At 29.9% G+C, this 20,658-nt stretch overlaps 2 long non-coding RNA genes across 2 annotated transcripts; one reads left to right on the forward strand and one right to left on the reverse strand.

The window, feature by feature from the left end:
* Nucleotides 1–1,275: 1,275 nt before the first annotated feature.
* Nucleotides 1,276–2,250, reverse strand: LOC111622697. The gene is made up of 4 exons (XR_002756317.1): nucleotides 2,170–2,250; nucleotides 1,949–1,975; nucleotides 1,837–1,872; nucleotides 1,276–1,328 (listed from the first exon to the last, which is right to left on the reverse strand). It is a non-coding gene; the product is annotated as an uncharacterized LOC111622697 (long non-coding RNA).
* A 5,648-nt stretch (nucleotides 2,251–7,898) lies between these two features.
* On the forward strand, nucleotides 7,899–10,255 carry LOC111622696. Its single transcript, XR_002756316.1, has 3 exons — nucleotides 7,899–8,073; nucleotides 9,497–9,827; nucleotides 9,958–10,255. It is a non-coding gene; the product is annotated as an uncharacterized LOC111622696 (long non-coding RNA).
* Nucleotides 10,256–20,658: the final 10,403 nt, after the last annotated feature.

Raw genomic sequence — 20,658 nt, forward strand, 5'->3', positions numbered from 1 at the left:
ATTTGAGTAGCCCAAGACGTAGCCAAAGATTACAGCGCCACAGCACTGGCGAAAATTTAAATTTGCCCACTGGAATTCTTTCCGATGATTGGCTTTCGGATAATCGACGCTCTACTGTACTTTTAATAATTCTATCTTACCTCTTCTGACATTACACTAGTCAGTACATATATCATCTGTAATTATAATTAAAAAAAGGTTGTATTATATTTAATTTCAAATAGATGTTAACAATACAACAGTATTGTAAGATTTTATCAATAAAAGTTGTTCGTGTAAATTATTAAAATAAATTACATTAGATAAAAAGTTTTTGCTTTTCAATACAGATTAGGTTTTATCGATTAAAACTATAAGATTTTCTGGCAATGTAAGGTTACACCCGTACAAAAATTGATGATTTCGATGTAGTTATTCGATAAAAATGCAATTGTTGATAGGATTATTTCAATTATTAATGTTTTATTATGTCTTATGAAATAAAAGGTAAGATTTTCTATATAAAGTTTTGAATATAATACAACTTAAAAAATGAAAATTACTATCTTGAACAGTCAGTAGTACTTCTACATCACGAGGAATACTCTTTATATATTTTTTATTTTTGTTCATATAAATGGGGCCACGCTGCCATTCTTTACCGAGAACCTCTATCACTTCTCTTTTCGTAGTAGAAATTTAATTTTTTTATATTTATAGTGTTGTCATATTTAAAAAAAAAAAAACTTATTAAAAGTGTATCGGATAAAATAGGGAATAAGAATATATAAAAAAAATTACTCATTCCTTAAAAAGTATTACGAAAAAAAAAGAAAATAGTTTAATCATTTGGCAAGGTATTATACAGTCGACCCCCCTATAACACGGTTGATAAAACCGTTTTATATGAATTCCATGTTGTACGAGTCACTTAGATTTTACAAATACGTGTGCCGGACTGTGAACGGCTCACGTACAACATGGAATTCATATAAAACGGTTTTATCAACCGTGTTATAGGGGGGGTCGACTGTACTGTAATGTAATCAGTGTAACTAAGCTGTTCTTTATAACGTCTGTTTGAAATAAATATTAAATTCTCATTGATTTTCCTCTCCTGTAATTATTATACATGTTTACATATAATGTTAAAACATATTCATCATTCATGATTGAATTACATCTATTATAATACAGCTTATACCTAAACATTTAAAGTTATTTCGTTAACGTTATTTTCTAAATTAAATAACAAAAAAAATAATACGTATAAATGTGAATGTAATTAAAATATACATTACCTTCATTGTAATATTAACGCCATTATTTTCGCAATCTTTATATTTTAACTGTAAACAAATATTATTTATTAAGTCACTAAAAAATTCAGATATATCTCTTTACAATAATACAAAATCGTGTTATTATTTATGGAGTTATAAAAATAACCAGTAATTATTTTATTGTGACATCGTCACAATGCCGGGCTTCAATTTTTAACCACAATTTTGAATTTATTTCGTTTAAAATATACGCTCTCCACCTCAAATGAGTAGTGGCTTGCCCCTGTACATCATACTTTTCCTTTAACAAAGTCGTTCCAGTCATCTATCTAACTCTTTCAGAGAAAATTGTTGAATCGATAAAACGTCACTTCCGCTTTGCATATAGTTAATCGGGGCCTTCTGCCCCTAAGCTTTCATTACCTATTCTTGGCTTTTACCCATCTCACTTCTTTCTACATATTGAATTAGCACAAGCAGATGGACACAGTAGAAATTTATAGGTCTACAATTTTTTTTTTTTTTTCAAATTTCAGCCCAATAACTGATGTAATGTATAATAGAAAAAACTTACTATACAATTTTCCGTCAATCTTTTATCACATAATTCCTGAAATTCAAAATATAAAATAAGAACTACCAGTTTAAGAATAAAACATGATAAATTCATTAGAAATTATATTTACCTCGTAATATTTTGGTTCTTCTTTTTTCTATATTTAAAATAATATTGTTTATATATTTCAATTTTCATCGAGTTTTTATATAATATACAGTATTATAGATTTAAATAAATACATTAAATATTTTAACATTTAATTGATATCGTTTACATCTTTTTTACATTATAAGTTCTATAAATAAATAAATAACAGTAAGAAAAAAAAATATATATATATATATTTACTTCATCATAACTATCCAGGCACTTTTTATAATCCTGAAAAAGTAAAACAAGTTAATAGACGTATTTTTATTAAGTTTTAATGATTAAATCTTTACTTCTTATGAAATATTTTCAACATTTAAAAAAATAATAATAAAAGCTTTTTGTATTTTCATTTTTGGCTCTTTTTACTCTATGGGCACTAACTGAGAAAACCTACTTCCATATGNATTTCAAAATCTCTTAATTTTATTATATAATTCAATTTATTCCCCTCGAAAGGAATACAATTAATGAGTTAAAATTAGAAAAATATTTTCTTCGTTAAATAATACCAGAAAATATGAACCATTAACATTTATTAATTCATTGCAACTTATAAACAGTACGATTTATTTCGTATTATCAAGGACGGTCTTTCCTGCTGTGTTAAAACAAATTAATATTGCGAGCGCGCTGGGGCATACAAGCACGTTCTGTCCTCCTGTTTAAAGCCCATAAATCGCGTAACAGCCCAAAAATTACGTAACTCGTATCCTCGATTAACCCACTTAGTTGTATTAAGGAATAATATACGCAGGAGGAACCTAAAGTACTGTACATTACTTTATTAATTCGGTGTAAAAAGTACAAAACAGAGTCATAAACACTGCAGTTTACTATGCCATACACTTCAGAAACACTGAAGAATCATTCTGTTAATGAGAATATAAATTTAATTCGGTGTAAAAAGTACAAAACAGAGTCATAAACACTGCAGTTTACTATGCCATACACTTCAGAAACACTGAAGAATCATTCTGTTAATGAGAATATAAATTTAATTCGGTGTAAAAAGTACAAAACAGAGTCATAAACACTGCAGTTTACTATGCCATACACTTCAGAAACACTGAAGAATCATTCTGTTAATGAGAATATAAATTTAATTCGGTGTAAAAAGTACAAAACAGAGTCATAAACACTGCAGTTTACTATGCCATACACTTCAGAAACACTGAAGAATCATTCTGTTAATGAGAATATAAATTTAATTCGGTGTAAAAAGTACAAAACAGAGTCATAAACACTGCAGTTTACTATGCCATACACTTCAGAAACACTGAAGAATCATTCTGTTAATGAGAATATAAATTTAATTCGGTGTAAAAAGTACAAAACAGAGTCATAAACACTGCAGTTTACTATGCCATACACTTCAGAAACACTGAAGAATCATTCTGTTAATGAGAATATAAATTTAATTCGGTGTAAAAAGTACAAAACAGAGTCATAAACACTGCAGTTTACTATGCCATACACTTCAGAAACACTGAAGAATCATTCTGTTAATGAGAATATAAATTTAATTCGGTGTAAAAAGTACAAAACAGAGTCATAAACACTGCAGTTTACTATGCCATACACTTCAGAAACACTGAAGAATCATTCTGGTAATGAGAATATAAATGTTATATTTTTTTCAAAATTTCTGTTATATTTTACTATTATTGTTTTAATGGAAACGATATGAAATAAACTTATAAACTTTAAAATTTTAATCGTAAAAATTTGAAAACTTTTAATAAAATTGTATTAATAGTTTATGTTAAAATAACAAAACTCCTGAATAAATATTGAGAACGAGAAACTTAAAATGTCATTGTTTAATGGCGTTACATGACGAGGTAAGAGGAAATACTATGGCAGAAGTCACGTAATAATTTAAAAAGGCAAGGATAAACGGATTAATTTGTATATTTGAAAAATATACAAATTTCTTTACGTATCCTGATATTCATATATTTAGTGATTAATTGTTACAGGGTGGTGAGTATTATATTTACCAATTTCGAATGAGAAGTAAAAGACGGTGAGAAATTGTAGAAACTTTATTATTGTCATTAAATAGAAAAAAAAGGTATGTATTTAACATCTCGTACATTACTGTATGTGATATTAAATGTGTACGTGAGGTTTACCATTTAATGGCCAAATAAAGTTTCTTCGGTTTTTTACTTGTCATTTGAAATTGGTAAATATAATACTTGTTCCGTTCTGTATATCGTTTCCTTTGACTCACTTTCTGTCATACTGTGTTAAATATTAATTATATTCTTTTTAATTATCTAAATACAGTGGTGCCTCGTATAACGTACTTAATCCGTTCTAGGTGCACGACCGTTAAGTGAAAAGTCCGTTATACGAAACGCATTTTCCCATAGAAATACGTGTTAAAACATATAATTCGTTCCGCAGCATAAAATAAGCATACTGTATCATAAAAAAATGAAAATGGAGCAGTCACCAATTATGCCGGGTAGTCAGATAATGTGAAAAGGAGGTGGAGGAACACTTTCTTCACACATTCATACAGATACAGACTTTTTACACATTGCAACAGGTCTCTTTTTATCGTTTTTAGATTCAGGAGAGGCTACCGGAGCTTGCATGTTCAACTCCTCTTGTTCCATCCTTTGTTTTTTACCTGCTGGTTTATTGAAAAACACATCCAAGGTGGTCTGTTTCTCTCTCTTCTTCAACACCTGTCGGAAATGACGGGCAAGGGAGATCATTGATCCTGTTGGACTCAGCTCTGGATAATGAGTGTTTGTAAACTCCCGAACCTCTCCCCATTCGACAAAGAAGTTTTTGTCAACTTTCACTCCTTCTGATGATTTCTTGCTTTATTAAAATTGAAATCACCTTTGTTTTTTTAGAAGCCATGATTTACACAACACTTGAATAAATGTAAATACCTTGCACTGAGGCGATGTACTGTACAGTACGTAATAAACAAGGGAGCGAGTCGAATCCCAACGGGAGCTCCATACTTTAGATATACAGTCGACCCCCCCACCTATAAGACGGTAGATACGTTCCGTTCTTTATGAATCGATTTCTTACGAGTCCTTGCCAATCACAGCCCGACACGTGTGAAGTTTACGGACTACGGCTGTTTGAAAGGTTTTCTTCCGTAAAATTAATCGATTCTAGACTAATCCGACTCAACATTTCCAAAATATGTATATATATTTTTTGGGGGGGAATAATCCGTATACTACGCTATAAACAAAATATTGTAGGATTACTTACCGAGTGTGCACCATTCGATGCACCATTCGACATCGCCATTGCTCAAGCTTGTTTTCGTCGCGGAGCAGCGCACCAAACCGCGGCCGATTTCTGATAAGTTATTTTTCTGCGAAAACTTCGTTGAACTTTGGAGACATCATTAATATAAATAATTTTTATGGCCGTTGAATAAGAAATATTTCTATCACAAGAAATGCATAAAATTACAGTACTGTATTAGACTTACGGTACCTAATTTACGTACTGTACAGACGATAGTAAACAACTTACTCGCCTAAACTCTCCGTAGCGTGGCGCTAGACGGCGGAAAGTATATATATAATTATAATAAAGTTACAATAAATTAAGTTAATATATAATTATATGTACAGTACCTAATTTATATATAATTTATATATAATACTGTACAGACGATAGTAATCTCTCCGTAGCGTGGCGCTGGATGGCGGAAAGTAGTTCGGCTGCCTGATGACGTTTTACGTAATTATAGGAGTTTTTTTACCGTTTTTTACGGATGCCGTTGCAATTTTTTCGCCGTCTTATAGGAATCGTAATTATAGGAACCCGTCTTATAGGAGGTCTACTGTACTAATAATATATTCTAATAATGCTAATATATTATAAAAATAGCAGATTGTCATTGGCAACGGCAAAAGAGTGGAAACATCATTCGCACTTGTTTGCCTCACGTAACTGTCGAACGGAAAGTCCGTTATTCGAGGCGTACGTTAAACGAGGCACCACTGTATAATATATTTATGTTTGTATGACATTTTCCATTGCGACAAGAACGCTCGAAGCAGCAGCTTAAATGCAAGAGCTTATTAAAATTTCTTACTTGCATAATATGAATCGATAACTGGATGGCCGAGCAATTAGGGTGGAAGCATACCATTCTGGTGAATCCGGGATCAATCCGAACGGGTGGAAATCCATTCGGCTATTCAACCGTCGCCAATTTTTACTTTACGATGTGACTTAAAATTATATACAGTTGACCCCCTATAACACTGTTGATAATTCCGTTTTATATGAATTCCATGTTGTACGAGTCACTTAGATTTTACAAATACGTGAGCCGTTCACAGNATATATATAATTATAATAAAGTTACAATAAATTAAGTTAATATATAATTATATGTACAGTACCTAATTTATATATAATACTGTACAGACGATAGTAATCTCTCCGTAGCGTGGCGCTGGATGGCGGAAAGTAGTTCGGCTGCCTGATGACGTTTTACGTAATTATAGGAGTTTTTTTACCGTTTTTTACGGATGCCGTTGCAATTTTTTCGCCGTCTTATAGGAATCGTAATTATAGGAACCCGTCTTATAGAAGGTCTACTGTACTAATAATATATTCTAATAATGCTAATATATTATAAAAATAGCAGATTGTCATTGGCAACGGCAAAAGAGTGGAAACATCATTCGCACTTGTTTGCCTCACGTAACTGTCGAACGGAAAGTCCGTTATTCGAGGCGTACGTTAAACGAGGCACCACTGTATAATATATTTATGTTTGTATGACATTTTCCATTGCGACAAGAACGCTCGAAGCAGCAGCTTAAATGCAAGAGCTTATTAAAATTTCTTACTTGCATAATTATTAAAATTTCTTACTTGCATAATTATTAAAATTTCTTACTTGCATAAAGAGCTTATTAAAATTTCTTACTTGCATAAGTCCCGTTTACGAGTAGGCAAATTTGATGATTTAGAAAATTTATACAAAATACTGTACTTAAAAAAAATGTTTTCAAAAATATTTATTATTATTGTAAAGGTGTTAAAGCTTAAAACATTCTTATAAATTCATATAAAATTTAATTAAATAACGCTTTATTTTATAAAATATAGACAATATACATTAAACGTAATGTATTTAAATTAAATAAAACTAACTTATAAAAATTATATAAAACATTTTCGTGCTTTTTTTATCTGCAAAATTCTTTATTACATCTTCAATATTTATTTCACGTAATCATGACCGTTAAATAATTTAAACGTTCTTGTGTCACGGATGTTCTCAACACATTTTTAATAATGAGTAGTTTAGAAAATGATCTTTCACCGGTTACATTGCATATCATTAGCATTTCAACGTTTGGAAAAGATTCTCGAACTTCTTTTTCTATAATTAACGAATACATTTCTATATGAAATCTCAGATAAATGTGCAATCTTTATCCGAGATTTTAATCAAGGATCGCTAAATGAAAGAAACATCAAATTTATTGATGTTTCTTTCATTTAGCGATCCTTGCGACACCTTTTTTTTCCTCTCATATCTAAACAAATATGAATATGAAAACCCTGTACTGTTTGGTCTAACACTGGGTGTATGGTAAAGTATTTATATATAATGTTTCCAATTGTGTTTACTCCTTCTGCTCCCTGGGTACTAACAGCGCATTTTTAATCATAGGTATCGTGCAATTTGCCTAAGCTCACGATACTTAACAGAATCTATGATGGGTATTATTGTGGGCCTAATAGTAAGAGATATCCGAAATGAGCCCGGCCATCCCTGAAAAATTCATGGTTATTTACTGGATTCCGTGCCGAGTGCACCAGAACATTAAGTTGATGTTTTCAATCTCTCGGCCATTTGTACGCTTATTTTCAATCAATAACTATTTGTTTTGTAATAATTTACACAAGTATTGTTCATTTCCCTTATAGCATGCATTTTCCTATTGTTCTTCGAAGATAAAAAAGAAAATATACGAATATAAAGATACTGTATTTAGATTACTCATTTCACTTGAAGATATGAATTGTTCGAAAAGAAATTTAGTCTCCACAAAACGTACTTAATAAAATGAATTAATAATCCAGGTAATTTTTTTTTTAAAGTTCACGTTCTCAATGTATAAGCTTATAAAAATTTCACAATATCCATAGATAATTTCGGACAAAATTAATACTTAAACTGTCGTGTTTCCTTAAATAAAGATCACTTTTTGGGCTGCAATTTTCAAAACACCAGCGAGTTGCTTAACTTTCTCGGCGCCATTTCTTATATTTTTAACTATTATAAAATATCAAAAAAATTAATTTCGAGGGTAGGGATGAATTTTATAAATTTTAAATACTAATAATAAGTAAAATCATTAAGTCCGACCCTACTGAAGATACACATGCCACCCATTATCTCCCCACCCCGTCGACCTATAACCACTAATTCCCCTAATACAGAAACCTCCATGCAAAATTTCAGACAGACTCAGAAGCTTCGAAGTGGGTGAACAAACTCGCGCCACATACAAATTCTTTTGCATTTCTCCGTTAACGTCCAGTGTCCAAAAATGTAAAAATCTTGGGGCTCATTTCTTGACCGTATTTTCCATGCTATATAAAATAGCTGGAAAAGTAATAAATCTCCACTTAGCGCCATCGCCCGATGATTCATAAAGCGACGAAATCGCTGCCGTTCCTACACACGTTGCGCGAAATGGAAGGCGATTTTCAACGAATTATGGTACGTTTTTTAAATAACGGATAAACTTTAAACTGTTTGCACTTTTTCGAAATTTCCAACTTTATACTGTACAGTGTGTGGTGCTAAGAATGATAATTAAAAATATAATGTCACGTACACTTGAAATTATGGATGCTGCAATGATTGGCTGAGATAGAACTGCCACGTGAATATATATTTTGTGGAAGTACTCGAAGGCGATTTTAATGAGCAAGAGCAGTGACAAAGCGCGACTGAATCGAGCTAAGTGGAGAGCCAGCATAAAAGTGACGATATAATATGCGCTATAGAACAGCCATTTTTTTTTTTACTCAAAATTTTTAATCTTGTCACCTATCTCTGTTCTATATTTACCAAACAAATTTTACATGTAATACTTTTAATAGTTTGTTTGGTTTTTCCTTATATAAACTTGAAACTTAATGTTAAATTAGATTTAATATAAAGCCCACAACTAATCAGGTAATCAAACAGTTGGCATTTTGCTCTGTTCAGTTCTCTACTTTCAGAGCAGATATTGCACACACTATTTTAATATCAATTCTTTTTTATATCATAATCAAGTATTAGGTGCTTATTATCAATATGTAGAAAATATTTTTTTTTCATTTATCATCTAATTGAAGCATTCCAGACAAAGAATACAATTTTACATTTATTTACATATTTTAAAAAAGTAAAGAATTTTAGAAATATATTTTAACAGAAACCAAAATAACCATTTTTATGTACAGACAAATACCTAACAACATTGTAATAAAATAAAAATTTTCATTGCAGATATACAATGTGTCTAATCAGAAACTCTGGCCTATAAATAGTTTACCAGAACGTCTTCATAAATTTATGCAATAAAATATAGCATAAACAGACACAAATGTTTTACTGAATTATTCTGATGTAACTAATAAAAAGAAAATATCTGCATATGAAAACGGGATTACGCATCCTTTCCAGCGGACCGGAAAGGATGCTTATCGACCTCATCCGCCTCCCATCATCGGTGGGCTCCCGGGAGCGTCTGAAAAATAAAGAAAAACATAGACGATCATTATTTTATTTAAGTACAGAAAAACTAAAAGATATTTCTTTAAAATCAAATTGCTTAAAAGTAAGTTATTTAACGTAAGTTATTTAAGTTATTTAAAGTAAGTTAGTAAAAGTAACTTTCAAAAATAATTATATATAAAGATATTTAAAACATAAATCTAAATTACTAAACATCAAAGATTTAATTTAAGGTTGACTGTAACCTCTTTGCTGAAGATTGCATGCATAACCAGACAGCATGAAAAATTTAATGCTCTTTCTATGAAAAAATCCTTTTCCAGAAATTCTCAAACTTAAGCATATAGAATCAGTTTTTTTTTTTGCATTAAATCTTATTTGATCCTCTATTAATGTATGAGTAAAAATGGAATTTGTTAATTTTCTATGAATTTTTAAATTTGTACAAAATTAATTAACTCAATTAGTACATATGATTTTCATCCATTTTATTTTGTATTAGTCTTTGTATTCTATTTGTATTTCATATTATTCTTAATAACACAACAATAAAAAATTTAAAGAAAATCCGCTCTTCCACTTTATTAAAAGTGAAAAAATATATTTTCAATGCATCTGTAAATTTTTATATTTTTAATGTTCAAATGTCCATGCACACGCAAAACTGACTCCTTGAACTGGTTTGAACTGTTATTTTAGGATTAAAAAAAATTGAAATGTTGCACTCTATCTCAAAAAATATTTTATCCCAATAAACTTGACTCCTTGAACAGTTTTTAGTGTACAAACATTTCTTTACATACAAAGTCACTAAAACATTAAAGAAAGGTTTGAATGGCAGTTGTAAATGACAATCTTAATGTTCTCTAATGAATTCCCATTTTTCATTATCGACCTCACTGAATGGCAAAAATTACTTCAACCAATCCTTTTAAAAATTTTACACATATCAGAGAACCTTTTGTCTTTTCTGATAAATTAATGAATTTTATTAAATAAATCACCAATCTGGATTTATTTTGAATTACACCACTAGAGTGATATCAAACGAACCAAAACAAAACATTATTTGCAGCTTATTTAAGTTTGCACTCCATTTTTCAATATCAACAATTTCAATTATTTTTAGACTAGTTGATTGTTGTCTACCAAAGACCATTTATTTATTTAACATTCTTCCCTACTTTGTGTTCCTTCAGGCATTGTGTTACTATATTTATGTTAATTCTACCTTTCTTTCTAACATACATGATTAGTTACTTTTGTAAATGAAACTAACATTAATTACTAGTGATGAAAAGTAACCCTATTTCAGTCTTGTAAAAAAAAGTAATTAGCTACATAAGTTTTCTGGCTGTTATAAAAGTTATTTTTTTAAATAGAAAATCTCATACTAGGTATTTTCTGGGAAAATGAAACTGAGCTCTGCAGCATAGGTTTTATTCTTTGGCTTAACACGAAAACACAAATGTGCTTAAATACTTCTAACATTCTCTCTAAATCAGTTTAAAACTGCAGGTTTGAGGGAGGATAAGCATATCCAACAATATAACGAATTAAAACAAAAAATATTAAAAAACACACGTGTGCCTGAAGGCCATACATGCAAGTTTTCATAAACTGATTGTGACAATATTGTGCATGTTAAATGCCCATCATAAAGATCAGAATAAAAATGTCACGGATATCAATACGAGTGGACAGCAATCAGAAACTCAAGTCACATATAGAGGATTCCTACTGAAATTTTTATTTTGAATTCCATGACGTTCCCAGAGTAACTTTGTCCAAATTCCCTGACCCTGATAATTTTAAAACCAATCTTTCAACAAAAAGGGCAACTGATTTTAAACAGTAACATAATTTTAACAAAAAGTTAAACTTAAAAATTTTCAAATAAAGCATTTTTTCCATGTAAAAAAATTAATCAGGCTACCTAGTTTGATATTCAAAACTATAACATAGTAAAGTATTACTACAGGTATGATTAATGTTGACAGTTTTCAAACCCTAAGTTTGCCAAACTCAGTGATATTTGTTACCCAACTTTATGTCTATTAAACTAATTATTAAACTATGTATCAAAGTGCAGGAAATTAATGAATTCTGTAGTCCATTACAAAAATATATCTAATAAATTTTATATTAAAATTTTAATACACTGGAAAGAAATTGGAAATTACATTTTGTTACATAATAAAAATTATTAAAGTAAAAAAATGATAAATATTTGTAATTTATTGGTATTATTTATCAATTTTCACATTTTGTTCTCATTTTTAAAATCAATTCAGTAATATCTTACCTGGAATTAAGGGTGTGAAAGATAATTGTGTGGGGGTTCAGAAAAGGTTAAAATATTTTGGAAAAATTTAAATCCATGTAACATTATCAAGAGTATTGCAGATTATTCTCTCAAATTCATGATAAAGCATTTTTAAAATCTTGAAGATGTTTAAAATTTTAAAAGTCCGATTGATCTTACAGTATATTATATTAGGGACTGTTTGATCCCCAAAGCTTAAGCAAGCTCTCCTCAGCAATGCATTTTATAATAATTCTTCACATAAACAATTAATGTTACTTTTAAAAGTAACCTGCAACTAACCTTTGTATTAACTGTCAAAACATTAAATCACATAAAATCGCTTAATTTTTTAAAAATTTTGTTTTAAACTTCCAATTTTGAGTGCTTTTAAAATATATTCTAACAATATAATAGAAAACAAGTAAAACTTATCACATGCATTAAATTAAAATTAATTCTAATTGTAGAATTTCATCGGATGTCAATTTTATGAAAATTAATTTGAAAACAGTCTGTCTGAAATTGGTAACCACCATTTATTCACTTCGTGTGTCCAGAAAAAAAATATTTGACAACCTGACCTTTCTTTCTAGGCTGCTTGGCGGTCAAGTTTAAAAACATTCCTTCAAAAAACACAGCTTCAGCAGTTAAATTACAATGACAACTAATATGAAAATATGACAAACAGTATAAACTACAGGACAGAAGAAGAATTAGGGGTGAATTTCTACAAAATATAGTTCTGTAGAAATTCAACACTAAATAAAATTTGGAATAAAAGATAAATTAAAAGTTTCATCATGGAAAGAGGAAAAGCATTCTCATCGTGTGAGAAATCACACCTAGTCTAGTAGAGAAGATGAAACAAAAAAAAAAATCATCTGGAAGACCCAGTACATTGAATTCCCAAAAAATAGTAATTTTCAGGAAAATTAGCAATTCTACAATAAGTTCAAGGCTAATTGTACCTCCTTCAGCTATGTGTCAAAATCAACAGTATACAAAGTTATCAAATCATGTGATCACCTATTAAAGTAAGAAAATGAAACAAATTCTGCTTGTAAATAAGAACCACACAGAGAAGCCTTCGGCATGGGCTAAATATCACAACATGGACTTATAAATGGCAATAACAGATATGGAGTAGTGACAGCATTGATGGACCAGACAGCTGGAGAATCTTTTGGCATATTAGAAAAAATGAATAAATTCACTCAAGATGACAGCAATGTGCTGGAATTGTTGTGATGTGGTGGGAATTTAGATGAGGTGGTATGATAAATCTAGCTTTTATCTCTGGTTGTATTATTGCTGTAGGATATCAGCAAGTCCTAGATATGTACCTATTGCCATTTGAAAAAAAAAAAAAAAGCTGGGGGAAGTTTTTCCAATTTTGACAAGATAATGCACCCACTCAATGCAAAATCAACCTGGGACTGCTTTTTGGCAAATAGTTGCATGTTATAGGTCCCATTATGTTTTCATAATGTTAATCCCATAGAAAACATGTTTGGTATCTTAGTAAGGTCAATATATAGGAATGAAAAGCAATATCCATCAGTGGAATCATTAAAAACAGCAGTAACTGATGCTTGGCACAAAATCACATATGAGGAGGAGGCAAATGTTATTAAAACAATGCCAGATAGAGTTTACAAAGTAATTAATAAACAAGGTACATTTTATTTATTAAGCAATATCACTTATTATTTAAATGTTAAAAGTGGTTCTAAGTGATTTTATTTATTATTAATGTAATAAGCAATCAGTTATTGCATTATATTAAACAAAATAGACACTAGCATGCATGTACATGGAATTTTTTTGGGTTCAGTGTGTCTCAAAATGTGGAGAATTGTAAAAAAATCCAGAGGGTTAAATTTGATATAGTTACAATACTTTCCCTTGTTATCTATACTAATATTATAAAGAGGTAATGTTTGTAAGTAAGTTTGTATGTAGCGAGTAATCTCTGAAACTACTCATCCGATTTCAAAAATTCTTTCACCAATATTTAGAATGGAACTTAAGGGTGGACATAGGCTGTATACTATTCCGTTAAACATTCATATAAATTAAAAGACATCATCTAAGGTTAAGGCTTTTATGTCCAACAGATGGCACTACGAGTACGACGCCCTAAGTTTGCTTTACTGTGAGGATAAACTAAAGCAATCATCTATCTATCTATCTATCTAAATAAATAAATAAATAAATAAAAATGTAAAGTTTGTTTGTTCCTACTAATTCCTTTAAAATTTTGACACAACGCTGCATTCGAATATGCACGTGTTTTTATATAATATACATGTCGAAATTCCCCCCACTGGGGGAGATGGACAGGATTAAGGCTTACTGTGAAGAACTTGGCTTCTATTATACTATTTTAGATGCGGTTTTTGGCGTTTTTGATTGCGTTTTAATAGGGTATGTCAAGAGAATGTACACTAAGAAGGGATTTTTTGAAAAATTCCCCCCCACGGGGGGAAGTGTTATACATTTATAATAGATACATTTTGAGTCACAACAACACGTGGCGGGGTCTGCTAGTGTGTACATAACAGCCAGAAAAGTAACAAGAGAAACTTGTTCAACTACCACAAAATCAACTTTGTGATAGTTGAGTAGATAGTTTCAAAATCAAATCACAAAACATGCTTCAGGAAAAATAGTAGAATGTGCATCTTGTGCAATGGGAATACCATGTTCCACACTCTTAGCAATGTCATGACATCATGTGGCAAGTTCGAACAGAAAAGCAAAAACTGACACTGAGAACTGCAGTTTCCATGCAATGCTGCCTAGCATTTTTGGATTGGGGAATTTTTATCAGCTGAGAGAAAATCTGAGGAATTTTTTGGAGTGACATTTTTTTCACTTTGATCTTCTTTTCAATAGATTAAAGCATAAAAGTTTTGGCATGATATAACATGTGAAATGCTGTTTAAACATTGTGATCAAATGTGTTATTCGGAATTATTAAAATTATTCAGAAATGATCCCCTTTTCTAAGTGACTGCTTAACATGTTACTTTTGCTTTCCAGACTCCAAACTGATAAGGCTACCAGCACCTGCATTAATAAGTAAAACTGGTGGTGATAAATAATTTGAATTAATGAAAAAAAAATTTTTAACTGGAAAAATGGTTGGCAATTTTTAAAAATTTTCCAGAGCAACCTGATATACTATGTATATATATAAAATCATAAATCATAAAATCAGAAGAATAAAATTCATTTTGTAAAGAGAAGTAAAGTGTTTAAAATTGAATTTAATATGTACACATAAGCACATTCTATAATTCAAATATGAAAAACTAAGCTGTTAAAATTTCTTTGAGATCAATTTGTAGTACAGTCGACCCCCCTATAATTACGATTCCTATAAAACTACGAAAAAATTGCTACCGGTATCCGTAAAAAATAGTAAAAGTTCCCTATAAACACCTCAAACGTCATCGGGCAGCCGAACTACTTTCCCGCCGTCAGTAGCGCCACGCTACGGNGCGTCATATAAAACTGCATATATTTCATTCCTCAACATGCAGTTTATTGATATATTTTTAAATGATCAAGAACAAATTAAAAGAAGATAAAGGAAAAAAAAACACAATCACATACCACATGAATTGACAATTCTCCCCATTCTTCTACGAGGTGGTCCTGGAGCTCTGTAAACAAATTCAAAAATTGTTTAAATTTTAAAATATTTCAATTCTTAGAAATACACATAATTAACTATCAATATAATTCATATGTTTCCTGATTATTTACATTAATTAATAACCAAATTTTATCAATTATTTCAATTATTTTAAAAATATAAATTTTATTTATTAAAATCTCTTAAAATTAGAGAAATACTTTAAAATCTTTAAATAAAATGAGATACATATATCAAGTAGTTAGTCTAAAAACAAAAAAAAAACAAAAAAATCAAATAAAATAAACATCTTTCAAAACCTGATTCATTAGTATAAAGCCAAACCAACTGCTGTACAAGATTGGGCTCTTTTCTGATGATTATAGTTTTATTTACTGATTAATTTGTTCTAGAGGGAGGCATTACATCCCATCTCGAATTAAATTTAATAATTATAATTTAATTATGGCACCTAACACTTCCCTCGAGGACAAATTAATTAGTAATTAAAATTATAATTGCTGAAGAATAGCCCGATCTTATACGGCAGTTGGTTTGGCTTTAGACCAAAAAAATCTTGCCTTGCTGACTTCTACTTCATGAAATGCAATGATTCTAATCAAGTGGATAAAACAGTATTGTAATCATAACAATAATAATGAAAAAAAATAATAGGTACAAATTTTGTATTTGTTATTTATTATAAAGAAAAAAATTAAAAAAGACATGAAAAGATTATAAAATACATCTTGTTCCAGAGACAAAACATTTACATAAACTGATTCATGAGAAGGAAAAAAGACAAAAAAACAAATTTTAGAAGACATCTTAAAAGAAACAAATGTGATTTATCTGATACCTTGTACTGTACATGCAGCAACCCATACCCATACTATTATGTAGGAGAAACAAAAAGAAAACTATAAATAAGAATTGACAAACATAAAAGAGCTATTAAACTAAAACATACGAACTTGGCAATAGCAGAACACTGAAAAATATAACTGTAACGAGCAATTGTTTATCATGACATTCTCACAATGTTGGGCTGCAATTTTTTTTAATCATATTCTTAATTTATTTAATTTAAAATGTTTGTTCTCTATCTCAAATCTGTAGTGTCTTGTCTCTGTACATCATAGTTTTGCTGATAACAATAGTCATGCTAGCCATCTATGTAACTCCATTCAGGAGAAAATTTTTCAATTGAATTCACCTGACTTCTGGTCTAGACTGGAAATTTGGATATAGTTAATTGGGGCCTCCTGCCCAAGCTTTCCATATCTGGTCTGGACTGTCATTTATCTACTTCCATTTTCGAGATTAAGGAAGCACAGACAGATGGATGACAGTAGAAATTATAGGTCTATAATTTTTTCAAATTGCAGCCCAATATAGATATGAACGGAATTAAAATATTACATCACAAAAAAAACATAACAAAAAGAAAAATAAAAGAACCTATTAGTATTATAAATAGAAAAAATAAAAGCAATTTAAATAATGGATTTGAACTTAGTGCCATCTGGGATGAATATATTAAAAATGAAATAGAGATTATAGAGAGAGAGAGAAGAGAATAACGTTAGTAGTGAAAGATAAAGGTGTTATGCAAGAAGATTATTGGCAAATATTACACAAAAAAAGATCATAAGCAGAGAAAAAATTGGACCAATACAGAGAAATACAAGAACACTACAAATGTTACTAAGGAAGGATGTCAATAAAAGAATATTACAATTTCATCAAGTAGAATTTAGTGAGGAAAGTGTTTTTTTTTTTTTTTGGGTCCTTAGACAAAGTGATTTATATATCTTCTCATTTTATTTAAAGATTATAAAATATTCCTGAATTTTTGAAACATTTTAATAAACAAAATAATATTAAATAAAATCACTGCAAGTTTTCAAGAACACAAAATATAAATGTCATATGTTGCAGTTAATGCAGGAAAGATTCAGACATGTATATAAGTTCCACAAAATAGAAATACTGATGTTTATGTTTATGATAAAAGAGAAAAATTACTTAATACAAGGGCAAGTCAAAACAAATTCAGACCAATTTTTTCCTTTCAAAAGAACAGAACTAAAAAATTGTAGATATACAATATATCACTAGAAAATTTATTGATCCATCTGTCCAAAGAATTACATAAATATATGATGCTTCATTTAGATACTAAAGCAGAGACAATGTCCTCTGCCACCTGCCTACTAAATGTCACTGAATGACCACACATTGCTAATATGGTAATGTTTTTGACCAAGAACATCTTGTGCATCACACATCCACAATACAATATAAATTTGACACTATCACACATTTTCCTATTTCCAGCACTAAAACTGACATTACAGGAATCTATTTCCTGTCAGAACAGCAGTGGTCAAAGTATCCAAAGTGATCCTGAAGAATATAGCAAAAGGTTACCAATCTTCAAGCAATGGCCAAAATGATGGCAGAAGTGCACTGAATTTCATAGGAAATACTTCAGAAAAAAACCACAGTCACTATGCTTAATAGCAATTAATGAGTAAAAACACATACTCCACATGTTTATATAGATGCCCTACTGGTATTGTGTTACTCCCTCAATTCTTCTGATTTCTACATAGTAGAATTGTAGAAATCAGCAGAATTAATTTAAAAAAAATTATTTTAAATCAATTACATTTACTAGCTGTGAATGAGATGGATAGCAAAAAATTTATATGACGTAAAAATTTTAAGAAAAATCAATTTTAAAACTTGTGTAAAAGGTAAAAAAAAACTACATTGTAATAAAACAGGATTTGCTGCCATCATCGTCATCAAAAATATAAAAAATTTTTTTCTCAAATTATAAACACAAATTAATAGGAAAAATATTATAAATATTGTTGATGATTATATATTTATAATCAATATATGTATGCAGACAACAAAATTGTAAATCAAAATATACTGTACTTGAAATCATCAATTAAATCTGCAAAACAATAGACAATTAATGGGCAGCAATTCCAGTTTACTGGAATGTAAAGTTAGACTTGCATCATTAGAAAAATATAGATCACATGCCATAGATGAAACTTTGCTTCTGATTGACTGTGCGACATTTTTCAATGCTTATTTATATATTTATATGGAATATTTAACAGCATTTCAAAGTCAAGCATCTTGATTAGAAAAATTGAAATAGTGGGAAAGATATAGTAAGAAAACAGCAAGGAAAGGTGTATTGAGAAAAACTTTGTAATTATAGTAATAAGTCATTTTGAAGACTATGTAGGTCTTGAATGTTCTGCTTGTAACTTTTATATATATTGTGCAAAATTTCATAATGTATAATAATATTTAAGGGCAAATTGTGATAGAGGAGAAAATTTTTTTCATATAAAAACAACCTATTCACAGTTAATAGAACCGGATAAATGGAACGAATTAATTTTTACAATGATATATAAAAAAGGCAAAAGAGAGGAACCTTCAAACTACAGACCAATAGCATTGTTATCGAACCTTCGGAAAATATTCACATCAATTCTAGCGGATAAATTTAATATTTGGTCAGCCACAAATAACTATAGGAACACTACGCAATATGCCTTTGTGGACAGAGGAGGTACCCAAACTGCACTATTCGTTTTAATGGCATCAATACAAATACAACTAATCAAGAAAAGACATAAAGTCTTTGCTCTTTTCTTAGATCTAGAAAAAGCGTATGATTCGATTAGCATAAATGATCTTCAGAAAAAATTGAAAAAACATAAAGCAGATGAACACTTGATTAAAATGATAAGTTTGTTGTTTGGGAGATACGAGACGATCATTAAACAAGATAATAATGTCTGGCCACCATTTATAACTTATAGNTCCGGATAAATGGAACGAATTAATTTTTACAATGATATATAAAAAAGGCAAAAGAGAGGAACCTTCAAACTACAGACCAATAGCATTGTTATCGAACCTTCGGAAAATATTCACATCAATTCTAGCGGATAAATTTAATATTTGGTCAGCCACAAATAACTATAGGAACACTACGCAATATGCCTTTGTGGACAGAGGAGGTACCCAAACTGCACTATTCGTTTTAATGGCATCAATACAAATACAACTAATCAAGAAAAGACATAAAGTCTTTGCTCTTTTCTTAGATCTAGAAAAAGCGTATGATTCGATTAGCATAAATGATCTTCAGAAAAAATTGAAAAAACATAAAGCAGATGAACACTTGATTAAAATGATAAGTTTGTTGTTTGGGAGATACGAGACGATCATTAAACAAGATAATAATGTCTGGCCACCATTTATAACTTATAGAGGTTTATTACAGGGAGACCCTCTATCGCCGTACCTTTTTAATTTTTACCTATTCGACTTAAACAAATGTTTCCTAAGAGATGAAGACGGCATCCAAATAGATAACCAAATCATTCATTCAATCTCATACGCAGACGACATTGTATTAGTAGCTCCAACGGCTGCTGCACTTCGCAGGAAAATTCAACAAATAACTGAATACTTGGAAAATTTAAAAGTTAAAATAAATCCCAAAAAATCAGTTATAATGATTTTTCGTAACGGCAGTAATTTACCCAAAAAACACATGTGCTTTTATATCAAGAAAGAAGAATTGAAAATTGTTAATGAAGTTAAATTCTTGGGAATAACATTCACGCCTAATTTATCATTTGACAAACAATATAAAAGCTCAATAACAAAGGCAAAAAATTTAATAAATAATCTGATAGTGTTATTCTGCAAAGCTAAAATAAAGAATCTGAGAACCCATTTTCAACTTTTTAATTCAATTATCATTAACTCGATGTGTTACGCATCTCCTATCTGGTCTACAGGTAAATTCAACGAATTCGAAAAAATACAAAATACTTTTATCCGCAAAATTTTCCAATTAGAATACAATATACCAGGCAGTGCTCTAAGAATGGAACTAAGTAGATATAAATTAAACACCATATTAATAAAAAG

This window comes from Centruroides sculpturatus, unplaced genomic scaffold, assembly GCF_000671375.1.
Source record: "Centruroides sculpturatus isolate CEXI.00-Female unplaced genomic scaffold, Cexi_2.0 scaffold168, whole genome shotgun sequence".
NCBI lineage: Eukaryota > Metazoa > Arthropoda > Arachnida > Scorpiones > Buthidae > Centruroides > Centruroides sculpturatus.